This window comes from Tenebrio molitor, chromosome 4 (assembly GCF_963966145.1).
Source record: "Tenebrio molitor chromosome 4, icTenMoli1.1, whole genome shotgun sequence".
Lineage (NCBI taxonomy): Eukaryota > Metazoa > Arthropoda > Insecta > Coleoptera > Tenebrionidae > Tenebrio > Tenebrio molitor.
In genome coordinates this window covers 27,751,682-27,764,319 of record NC_091049.1, presented here as the reverse complement: position 1 = coordinate 27,764,319, position 12,638 = coordinate 27,751,682, and the positions used below count along the sequence as shown (strand labels likewise).

The 12,638-nt window shown below is 35.0% G+C and overlaps 1 protein-coding gene and 1 long non-coding RNA gene across 5 annotated transcripts in view; one reads left to right on the top strand and one right to left on the bottom strand.

Annotated features, from left to right (window-relative positions):
• LOC138129602 (uncharacterized) overlaps nucleotides 1–3,867 on the bottom strand; it is a 45,363-nt gene extending 41,496 nt beyond the window's left edge. The window contains exon 1 of the long non-coding RNA XR_011159277.1: nucleotides 3,478–3,867. This is a non-coding gene — a long non-coding RNA (uncharacterized lncRNA). The remainder of the gene's footprint in view (nucleotides 1–3,477) is intronic.
• The window catches only part of LOC138130039 (zinc finger protein castor homolog 1-like), a 144,804-nt gene that overhangs the window by 60,416 nt on the left and 71,750 nt on the right, over nucleotides 1–12,638 (top strand). For 3 of the 4 annotated variants that reach the window (XM_069046406.1, XM_069046407.1, XM_069046404.1), the window contains exon 1: nucleotides 7,866–8,078. The exons of the other annotated variant lie outside the window; for it this stretch is intronic. The gene's annotated coding sequence lies outside the window, so the exon portion shown is untranslated. Of the gene's footprint in view, nucleotides 1–7,865; nucleotides 8,079–12,638 lie in introns of those variants that run through there. 4 annotated transcript variants of the gene reach the window in all.

Sequence of the window (12,638 nt, the reverse complement as noted above, 5' to 3'; positions counted from 1 at the left end):
ATTCAATCAATTCGTCATTCAGACCATAAAATTTTAATTTATTAAGAATAATGGTGCGGTCGACACGATCGAACGCCTTCGAGAAGTCTGCATGAACATCGAGCTGCTGATGAAGCATGATGAATAAAACAACTTAAATTAGTTACTGTAGACATGAGTGACAAATCGGCGACGGCGCTACTGGATGCCGTCTGAAGGGACTGGAAGAAATCTGGAGGAACAAAAAAGAAACAACACGAAAATGGCTTGCACAGTACTAGATAATTTCCAGTGATGCTAAATCAGGCGACCAAAGAGTCAGTCATCTTTGGACTGCATCCTCATGGGATGTCGTCTCCATCAAATACAGCATTATTTTGAATTTTTTTGTTCTATATTGGAACATGACTTCTAGTTTGTTTAATATACAGAGTGAGCTCCGTAAAAAAACTACACTGTATTTTGTTATTTTTTAAAAGATCAAGATCCAATGACTAGCCGTGTAGTCTTTTTTTTTCTTTTTGTCTACGAGAAGTAGAGGTGTTGGATTCTCTCATGGGCTGTGACCTTGGAAATATCTGCGCGAAGGCGGAGCGATAAACCAGTGAAAAATCTGTAAAAATTTGTGGCAGATATGACTCACAACCCATGAGAAAATCCAACACCTTTACAAATATGTATTGAAGAATCGAAATCTTTTTGATTTTGATAAATTAACGAAATTCAAGATTTTTCGATCTCGTGACTGCTTTTTTTAATTGTTCTGACACCATTCCACCAAAAAAATCTTCAACATTTTTGTTGTAGCAAGAAAAAAATATGTTTTTGTCCACCTGGTGCTATCTTCACTGGCACACTTCTGTGATCGCTTAGAGCTCCTTGTCTTGTTCATTAAATGAGATTATATTTTGTAAAAAGTAGCACAAAAAGAGTGTTGAAGATGTTTCATAAACATGACCACTGAATTACCATCGGCTCGTTTTATCAATCGACTTAATCAGCTTTCAACAGTTACAACGTCATTAGAAGTAGATTAGAAGTTACGAAATGGTGTTACACAACAGAAACATATAACGGAATGGTAATTGTCTTCAAAGGCTTTGTAAAGTGAAGTTAGTACAATATAATTGCTGTTATTTTTTTTATAAATCGAATGAGTAATGAAATAATATGTAATAATAATTTTAAAAAAGTGTAAAATATGTATTTTCAGTACAAGTGAGCAAAGTAGTGCATTTAATCACGAGTACGGAAGTTGGGCGTCTGAGCCGAAGGCGAGAACCCCAACCGTACAAGTGATTAAATGCACATTTGCTCATGCGTGTTGAGTCTGATTTTTAAAATAAAAACAACAAAATAAAAATGTAATGAAGTTACTTGAGCAATAAAAAAAAAATATTTAGATTTAATTAATTCTAAGAACTTGCAATAATTACACGTTGTTTCCAAGTCCAAAAATGTGAAATACAGGGTTGTTCAAATGAAGAAATCAACAAATGCTGCAGACTAAAAGAAAAACACCTAGAACAATTAGGTTTTCGATTCACCCGGTATACTTAATTGACTGACAGACTCCTGCACTTGTGAAAATTACAAAGTGCATTAGCGCAAATTGCAACCAATCAAAAATCGTTTTGTAATAAATTACTACAATTACCAATCTAAATGCCACCAGGATAAAATTGTTTTTGAGCTAGATTAACTTAAAATCATATTAACTGACTTAGTTAAGTAACTACAAAAAAAATTAGCTAATACATACTTGTGATTATTATGTATTATTTTTTCCGAAATTCTGGTTTCTTCTCTCATTTATTTGATTTATGCTTTGTGGTTTAGCGCTTTAACAATAATGATAATAATAATTGGTTTAACATGGTTGAGCAAGAGTTTTCACACCGAGTTTGAGATAATAACGATGATAATAATAATAATTGTGAGTGGTTTACCTGGTTGGGCAAGATTCTCTAGATTCGGTGTTTTCTTGCACAACCGGAGATTTTTTGCCCCTTTGAACCCCGTCTAAACGTATCGCACACCCCGTCCGACCCTTACCTGGCCGACATCCGAATCCTTTCCACCCTTTGATAAAAAACAGGTAAAAATGCAAATGTAGGTGCGGTTTTTTTTCCAGCCACCTGGCGTTAAGTTTGCTCATTCGTGCGATGTCACAGGGAGCATTCTTGGGAAAAACTTAGGTAGATCAGTCGGAATTTGCAAAACAATAAAAAAAAAATCGAACGGGTAGAGCAGATGGACGTCGAGGACGCCTCAAAGCTCGAAAAACTGTGATTTGCTCGGGACGAACGCCACTGGCGGTCGGACCGTTAGGCCAGTTTCCCCCGAAAAGCGGCCACAAAAAAAAAAAAATAAATAAATAAAGCGATGACACACCATCTTTTTTGTCTAATTTGTATGCTCGATGAATAATTATTATCATTATCAAGACAGGAAGCGAGCAAGCAATAAAAAGAATTTTATAATGTAGTCATGTCTTGCACATTTCACATTTTAATTGAAAAAATTACGCGTCAATCTCATTATGAATAAACAAGAGTTCTTTTTATAGATGTGCGTTTTGTACTTAGAAAATATAAAGACGAGGCGGACGTCAATGGCGGACATTTAAAATCTGCAAATGTGACACATCGTTGACTTATTACGCGCTAACGCCAGAGTTGGCGTGCATGGGGGGACGTGAGGAGAATCTCAATTGTTTGTGGAAACGTACGCGAGGAGAAAATGGGACGGGAAGGAAAACAGATAAAGTGTGGAAAGAGACGAAAAGCGCAGAATGTTGTTAATTTTCTGTTAAATTAGGTTTCCAAAAGCTTCCCAAGAACATCGTGGAAATTCTTTTCTGATCCAGTTCTATAATTTTGAGAATTATAAAAAAGGTGAAACCACGCCTCATCACAAAAAAAAAATTGCACGTTGTTATTAAATAAAATGTTGCACCGGTGGCAAAGAGAGTTCTTCGTGTTTTACAAATAAACACAACAAGAAGTAGTTTTGACAAATTTTGTACATATTTTTTGACATTCAGCTCGTTGATTGATTTTTGCCGGCGCCACTGTCCGATTCGATTAAAAAATAAATTTCATGTATAACGAAGCAGGGTAGGCAATTTCGCACGATTTACTTAACAATTCAGTTGTCGGTAGGGGAGGGTGGGGCTCGGCGGCACTCCGTCCTCCCCAAATCGGCGGCTCGGCGTGCCTAAAATGTTGTTAAAATAAACAATGGTCGTGTAATTTGACGGCTTTCGCATCGAACTTCCTGTGTTTCAATTAATCCCATTAAAATTATTTTATAATAATAAAATATTATTGTTGTTGTTATTATTGCGATACGAGCAGCGAGCGCTTTAATGTTCTTTGTCTGTTAGCTGTTTCATTACAATAAAATATAATATAACGTAGGAGAAATTCGAAATTGATTCGATTGATATTTTATTGTGTTAAGTAACCTACGTGTAGAGTGGAACAGCCTACCTACCTATACTTTACTACTGTTTTCTTCGGTTGCTTGCAAACCTGATATTCGATATGTCCCTCGACGGTATTTCGATCCGCTACCTTAGAGGTGTTGCTCGCGCTCGGTTTTCATCTCGCACCTGATACACCACGATTAACGTTCATTTTTTACGACCGACACATCTTTTATTGGTTTTGCCGGCTCCCGATGGCGGTCCCCTCCGTTCGAATTTCCCGCCGAAAAACGCGAATCTCGCGACTACGCGAAACCGGAATCGCGGTGTGCCGTGACCGACCGCATTCACCTCAAAAATGACACTAACAAATTATCACTTGGAAAATCGCGCTTCGCGCTGATATTGTGCCAGTGCATCGGGAAAAACAACTGAAAACAACTGACAATCGGGAGAAAGGCTGGACGTAAGAACTAAATCTATCCATTATTATTATTACTAACGTTTTTAAAGCCAAATAATTAATCCATCACAGCACTTATCATCATGATGATTTTTTTTTTTGGGGGGTTTTTTCGTCATTTTTGACAGCCAAGAACTTATTTTATTATTTTGACAGTTTGGACAGTTCTTTCAATCACTCTGCGGCAACCAGAAGTGTAATGAACAACCTGACACAAGTTTTTTAAGATTTTTAATGCTCCACCCTGTATATTTTTCCCAATAATCAATTTGAGCTGTTTTAATTTTGGTGCTTTGCAAATATTTAGTGGTTTGAGATTTTTCGGAAATGGGAAATAAAAATGGAGAGAAATTGTTTATTGAGGGGATCGAATGGAGCGCGAACGACTTCGTGGGTTAGTCAGTTTGCGAACAAATAATTTTAAATTTAATTCCAGATTAAAGTCAAATAATATGGTCATTACTTTACAAATAATTAGATTGTGATGTTTAATTTAAATGGCTGACTCAACAATAGAAATAATTATTAATGAATATACAGGGAGTGGTTTCAAGGTTGGACTGCCACTTGATTTATTAGGTTTCAATTGACACACTAAATTTTAATGGAGCTGACACAAAACGAATGTAAATTTTTCCCAATTCTAAAATAGGAAGTGGTTTCGCAGAGCCGGATTTTACACATCTGAACCCACACCGACTGGAACGAGACACAATAAGTCTCTCTGTGTGTTTGATTTGGATTTAAATTTCTCAACTGGCTTTATCTATGTCGGTCACGTACCGGTGGTCTCTCAGATCATTCTCTTTTCTCTGGGAAAATAAATCCGTTGGGCAATGACACTGTACCACGAGGGTGGTTCACAGGAAATTTTCTGAGCAGGAAAAAATGCACTTTTTTGCGATCCTGGAAGAAAGGAGGAAGCAAAATTGAGCCAAATCTGTATTGCCAGCTGGAGCAGCCTTCCCACTCCCCAGATCTATCCTCTAGTGCTTGCTTATTGCGTTCTACTTATTTTTTGGGCACTTTTTTTTCTTGTGACGTCAAAATACACCAAACCAATTATTATTTTAATATGACAAATAATTTTTTTATTTTTATTTTCTTAGTCTTATTTATTAAAGATGTTTTTCTTCTTCAGCTTCTTCAGCTTTAATATTTCAGACTCATAAACGAATTTGTCAAAATTTGAGTTAGGCATTTCAAATGTTTTAGCTAATTTACTTTATCTGCCGCTCGTCAGCGGAGATAATAACTTTATCTGCCGCTCGTCAGCTCGTCAGATGCCTGGCAATGACACTTTACCATTATCAATCCATCAGTATGACTGACATTTGAAGAAAAAAAAATTATATAGCAGTGTCCGAAAAGAGCTGAAGAGTTTTACAGTGTTTTAGATTTCACTCAATTTTTTAAACACTTTTCTGAAATTTCACATCTTCTTTCATGTTTCAAACTCCTAAAACATCGATTCAACGGTGTTGATAAGTGCTTTATTTACCGCTGAACCCTTTGAACCCTTAGTGTTACAACTGCCACTGCCCTTGTAATTCTCTGTCTCTCTCTCTCCCCCTCGCCAGCCAACCCATTAATTTCCTTTTAAACCCTTCTTCACAATTTGTACTTGTTTCCGTCTAATTTGTGTTGCAGTTTGCTCTCTCAAAATTATCTGGCATTTTCTTTTTTAAATTCCATTTTTACGTAAATCGACTTCTCTCTATTATTCTATGATCCTCGTGATGTTTAGAACTGTGCGTTGAATTAGGTTATGTTTTTCTAAGTTTGAGGTTATAAACAGCATCAATGTGTAGTGCATTGTTGTCAGTTTTACTAGTTTGCAATAGACGAATACTCAGACATCGCGGGAAACTCGGCAACATGTCATATTCATTTTGACAGGCCAGGCATTTCAGGAACTTTAGTGACAGTGTGTCCAACGTTAAAAAAATAAATTATGGCCTCCTATTATGCCAAAACAATGTGAACGGTGTTTAGATTTTTTACGTAAAAATTCTTTATCTATTTTCCAGCCGATAAGCCACGTTTACTGGCTGTGTAGGTCGTAAAAAATAATTATTATCAATACTGGAACAAACAACTAGCAAAAATTATTAGTCCACCTCCAGTGGAATTAAATCAGAATTAGACAATTAAATTAAATAGTCAAATTAAATACACAAGTATTATTTGGTTTCTAAATTTTATGGTAAATTGAGAAAATCGAATTAATTGGAAACGCACTTTTAATTAGTCACTGAAGAAAATTTTTTAGTTACATAATTTTAATTAAATGTTCAATTAACACAGAAAAATTTTTCTAATGAAAATCAAATCAACTGAAAATACATTGTTTATTAATAAATTACTAATTGAATAAAATGTGTAATTATAGTGGAATTAATTCGAATTACATTTTTAATTAGCACGGACCACACAAGAAATTTTATGATAAATAAAGAAACACATTTTCCGTTCATCTGTGCATTAATTACTGATTGGATTATTATTATTATTAAAAAGAAATCATTATTAAAGAAAATCCTGTGGAACGTATGAAAAAATCAAATGAAACACATTTTCCGTATATTAATTTAACATCTAGTAGAATTAATTTTATTTAATCTGAATTAGCGCAAGGTAATGTAATCGTAAATAAAGAAAATCAAATCAAATAGTGATTGAATAAAATGTAATTACAGCGGAATTCGTTTAAATAACATTTTTAATTAGCACAGACGACACAAGAAAATTTTATCACAAGCAGAAACGAAAATCTCTGCACCTTGGTGCGGCAATTAGTGACTGCACAAAATTTAATTATGATGCATTTTAATCAGTGGGTAATTAATGTAAACGGAACAAGGATTTTATCAAGTGAAATGGAATAGTTGTGGCCGAGGCGCAGCCGAGGCTTGACAACAGGCGAGGACAAAAGGCACTTTTGGCAATGCGTCCGAAATAGAGTCTCTTTTCGGTGCATTAATTAGTGATTTAATTATTACTATTCTATTGGCACAGGAAAATTCTATCGACGTGAAGAGTACAGTCCAGTATATTTTGTGTTGATTAATTTAATTACATAGTAATTGGGCAAAATGTAATCGTAGTGGAATTACATAGTTTGAATTAATTAATTGATTTATTATTATTATTATTGGTACATGAAAACTCAAGTGGACACATCAAACTAAGCATTTTTTCTGCGGGTTAATTTAATTCGTGATTGTCCAAATTGTAATTAGTTTTAATTTTTAATTAATTAAATTGGAAATCGTTCCAATCACAAAACATTACATTTTATTTAATTTATTTCCAATTTGGGTTTATTATTATTTAAATTATTTGTTGGTCGTTTTCTTTCATCGCCATCTTTATCAGCTCCTCTTTCCCAGCCCCGTTTTAATTAAATTTCGTATCAATTTTTCCCTCCCACTACCCCAAGCGAAAAAAAACCTCCTTTCCTCCACATCGTCTTTTATCATCCAGTTCCGTTTTGCGGTTGAATTGAAATAATCTGGTTTTCGAGGCAGCCAGGAATTTCGTCTGTTATTGTTATCGTTGTTATCGCGTCGAAGTTCTATAATCGCTCCATCCTCTGCGTCCAGCTTCGCGCTTCGCAACCGTCCGTCCACCTGTCGGCGGCACCTCGCCGCCCCCGGCCCCGGGCGGAATTCCAGCCGTCCACCCACGCCGAAAACGGCGAAGAAAAAATTCCGAAAAGTCGAGCACGGAGCGGCCGCGATGAATGAAAACAACAGCCGATCGCTGTCCCCCTCTCTCTCGTGCGTTCTCTCTCTCTCGTGTGGAGTACAGTCGGAATTTGCGAAATTGACGCATCCGCAGTGGCATTTTTTACGGGCGCGATGCACACACGAAATGTACCTCTATTTACGATTTCAGCCAATCTAAATCCAAGATTTGGCTGAAATTTTTTGGGGCAGGGAGGGGGCACCCGGAGCGGGAGTGGGGGAAACGTCGTATTTTCGAATTCCGTACGGCTTCAGTCGCACTCCGTGGCTTCAGCAGGGAAGTACGGGCCTCGTGTCGCACAACCCCCATTTTCAGTTCTCTTGTGTGCTTCTTCCACCCCGTTTCGTTGCCCCAGTGATTCGTGCGCCGGATTTATTTGATTTTTTTTTTGTGTTGTGGCTGAGTGCGGAGGCGGCATGTGAAGTGGACCGCCACCCCCCCCGAGTCAAGTTCAAGGTACCGACTTTGCGCCCTCACCGTCAGCGGATTCTTCCGATTGCGCGATCGATGCGGCGGACCTAATTAAAACGCTGAGTCGCCGCCAATTCGGCCGCCCCCGGGCCCCCGGCGAACCTGATGATTCGGCTGGAAGGAATTGCAAGAATCGCCGCACGGTTTGTTTGTTGGCGGTGGAAACGCCGCGGAAAATGGTGCGCTCGGTGTTTTTGTTGCGCAATGAGGCGCTGGAAACTAGGATTTCCGCGTGGAAATGTCGCGTTGGGCGCGTTGCGAATTCGGGACATTTTCATTTTTCCTTTTCTCTCCTTCGCTTCAATCCTTTTATATCGCGCAACAAAAAAATTTGCGACATTTTAAACTGAACTAGAATTCTTTCTTTTCCTTCTAAATGGTTTTAGCTGCGATTTGTTTCCTTTTCCTATTTTTCCCCATCAACTAACTGTCTTTCATAATTTCTCACGCATTTGTCACGATCAACCACTTGCTATTAGTTATTTAATACGTTTCTCGCTTACCCTGCATAATTTTTTTCTGCTTTTCAAGCTTCACTCATTTTATTTCCCAGTTCTCACGTCCGTACGATTCTTATTAAAATCTTTGTGAAATATTAAATTCCCAATTTTTTGGTGAACCCCCTTTTCGAATTAATAATGAGTAATTTTTGTTGCGTTTTTTCCCATTTTTCTTACATATTTCCTGTGCGAATTTAATTTTTTTATTTCCCCTCACACTTCCACAATTTCGTCGGTTTATCATTCGGTTCCTTTTTGTGATTATATTTAAATTATCTCGTCTAACACCCGATAGTTTTGTTTGTTATTGTTATCGCTATCGTGTTAAGTTCCTATTTATTGCTTTGTTTTTTGCTACCAGTTTTACCAACTTCTTGTTTACCGTTTCGTTCATTTATTGTTTGTTTGTTCCGTTTCGTTCCATTCTTTTTATTCTTCTCATTCTATTCTCACTTTTTCTAGCTTTGCGAGTGCAAAAATGCATTCAAATTATTGTTATTTTATTTTGCCTTTTTTCCTTTCCATATTTTTCCGTTAAAACTGTTACATTAATTGCAGATCTTCACATTTCTAAAAATCTGTAAAAAACTGTAAAGAAATAAACAAAAGTTTTGTTTTAGTCCTTTGCACATATTCTTATATTTTTCATTTTTCTTTCATCTCTCATATTCTTCTCATTTTATTTGCATTGCATAATTCTTCCTTAACTAAATAAATCTGTAAGAGAAATTGAAATTTATAAAAAAAAACAAACAATAAGAAAATCTGGCCCACTCTTTTATAGGGAAAAAAAAGCTTCATCATTGGCAATAGTAATTTTTATTGCCATTAGCGTTTTCCGTTCAATTTTTTTTTAATATTTTCATTACATGCATTTTTTTTTTAATTCTGTACAGATAGATTTTATTTTTTTACATTTTTGTGACCAACAAGGACACCAAGATAATCATACTCGTGATTTTGTAAATTATTTAATCTCTGTTTTTTTTCTATTATTTCCTCATCGTTATATTTGTTTTACATATTATGTATTGTTTATATTACGTAATTTTTAAACGATCTGCAATAATTTTTTAGGTACTTATTTATGTATTTATTAAGTACATATGTATTTATTTTCCAAATTTAAATTATAGTTGTGCTATAAATTTATATACAGAGTGACTGCAAATTTTCACTTCCAAAGAAATGCACGAAAATATTTTTTTATTTATTTCATTTCAATATTTTAATTATTTTCAATAATTCCTTCATTCTATCATTTCATTTGCAATTTTTTTAGAGTAAATCTGAAGGACTATCAAGTGTAATCTACATTTTCCAGAAACTAAATAAATTTGCTTTTTTTGACCACCTGGTTTACCACTTTTGGGCAACCAATAGGAAGAAACAACATTTTTCATTACAAAGAAAAATCAAAATATTATGTACCTACCTTGTTATGATACTTATTTTATTGTTCTCCCTTTTTCCTTTTTATTATTATTTTTCTACGTAATTTTCCAAAAAGTTTCCAAAACTAACTTAAATTTTTAACATAAGCTCTATTTACAGGGTGAAACAAAATTGTTGGTCCTTGTAAAAAACACCAAAGATAATGATTGGTCTACTGTTTCTTTTTAAATATTTTTTTTTGTCTCGAAGAGCAAGCAAAATAATCATTATGTACTTCTCTGTTTTTTTTGTCTGTCTTTTTATTTTACTTTCTTTGTATTTTTCTGTTTCTCTCCTATTCTTAATTCTTGTATTAACTCAAGTTCAAGTTCTAGACTTCTAAAATAATGACATAATTCCCCAAATGATATTTTTTAATTATAAAACCATTTTGAAATCTCAAAAAAACACTAAACAGGAAAAACAAAATCAAACAACATTTCTTTAACTTCATTTAGTATTTTTTTTTGCAATTTCGAGACTAATTAAGTAGTTAGGAATTTTTTTCCATGCTTATAAAATATGTGACTAGTCGAGGTCACTTTCGGCGAACCCATTGCAAAGACCCAAAACTGTCACAATTTATGAATGCCCTTCGACCCCGACCGGGTTTAGCAAAAGACTTGACACTTGCCTGAAAATGTTCCTTTTCGTCTATTTTTTTGTGGAAGAGGGCGTCGCCCGAAACTGGAAAAAGAACCCGAGACCGACGACTTCCTCACCGAGAATAATATTTCATAAATTTTAATTAGATGTGATGGCCACAAATTAGTTTTCAAGTAGCGATTTTTATCGTTTTAAATTAACATTTATATGGACAAATTAAAATAGCTACCATAATATAATAACCATCTCTGGCGAGTCGCCTTTCTTTCTTCAAAACTAGGAAACTGATATTTTTTTATCTTTCTCCCACGTAAATACGGATGTCCTCAATCTTTTCCCTTGATATTGCACCAATTTGTTTTATTTGTGTTTTATTGTTATTAATGGGCTAGGCCGATACGTGGCCCGTCCATTTCTCCCATTTGTCAAACCCGTCTTTTTGGACAATTTTGCCACCAAAAAATTTTTTCCCCACCCAGTCCTGGCCGCCTAATTGGATTATGACACTCACAGTGTCGCTTTAACTTCTAAGCCGGGTGCAATGGGCCTTTCCAACCCTTGCAAGACAGAAAGAGTCCCTCTTGGGGGGGTGCCAGCGATTCGTTTTGAAGACAAGCAAAGAACTACGTCCCTACCTCTCTCGCAAGCGAGCTCAATACTTCTCGCAATTTACAAAGTACCACCATATTCTGTTTCAAAAATTGTGAAACAATTGAATTTAGTGTTGTCGATGTGTGGGTCTGCAGAAAAGTGGAACAAAATCGAGAATTGCACGATGTAAAATTAACAAAAGAAAACAGAATTACCTCCGAAACCGTAAACTTTGTTGGCATAAAGCTGAATAGTGAATAAATTTTTATTTTATTGTTTTAGAAAATTTTATAGCCAGTGTGTTCGGTCTTGTGTTAAAAACTCGTTACACATGTACCTACTTTATTTTGTTGATAATTTTTCCCACCTAAAATTATATATTTTTTATAATCATTATTAAGATGTAACGAGCGTTCATTTAAATTTCCCCGCAAAGTTGGCGTTGAAGAGGCGATTGTGAACGCACCACGGATTAGGGATCACGGCTGGTTAAATCTCACCTCACTTTTTGCGTTTATTGTGCACACTGACGAGTGGTGCGTTCACAATCGGACAACGGGAAATTTTAATTGAACACCCGATAGTTGTTGAGTTCTTCCATTCTCAACGATCGTCACAGGAATATTGTAAAGATATTTAAAAGAGTTTGTATAATGTTGACGTTACATTTTTAAATGGGACACACTGTATAATATTATGTTTGGATTTTTCAATAACATAACTACTCGAGTAATGGCGTTGCCAGTACTAATTGATTTCTCAAAAACCTAAGTAATGCCGTATAATTAATATATATATAGAGTGTTTCAGTTAAAAACTGGAAGTTGAAGTCATATTTCGCAAAATCAAAATTAGGAAAAAAAAGAATTGAAATTCATTAAAACTGAGCTTATAGTTTGTTATTATTTCAAGTCACCAAATATGGTACATAGTTTTTTTTTATTATGTGCTCATTATACTCGTATTTTTTTTGCGTTTTCCCATTTGTTACTTTTTGTTCTTTCCAACTTCAATGTTTGTTACTTTCACAACATGAACCACAAATATTTTTTTTTGCCTCGTGCACAATTTGTATTTTTTCAAAATAAATTGTATTAGATTTTTTTTCAAAAATTTTTACTTTCGTATATAGCAATATCCCAAATTGTACTTTTCTATGAGCAGATTATATTATCAAATATAAACCACTCGGTATAGTGAGGTAGAACACAAAAAATATTTTCTCCACTTGGGCATTTTTTACTTAAACAAATATATACAGAGTGATTCTCAAATTGTGTTTTTATTTCCATTTTCTGACCACAAGAGTTCTGCAAGAACTTTTTTTCTTCAAAGGAACACAATGAAGCGGTTTTTTTTGCGTAATTTTGATTTTGACGTCCACAAAGGTTTAGATAAAAATAAAAAAAATTAC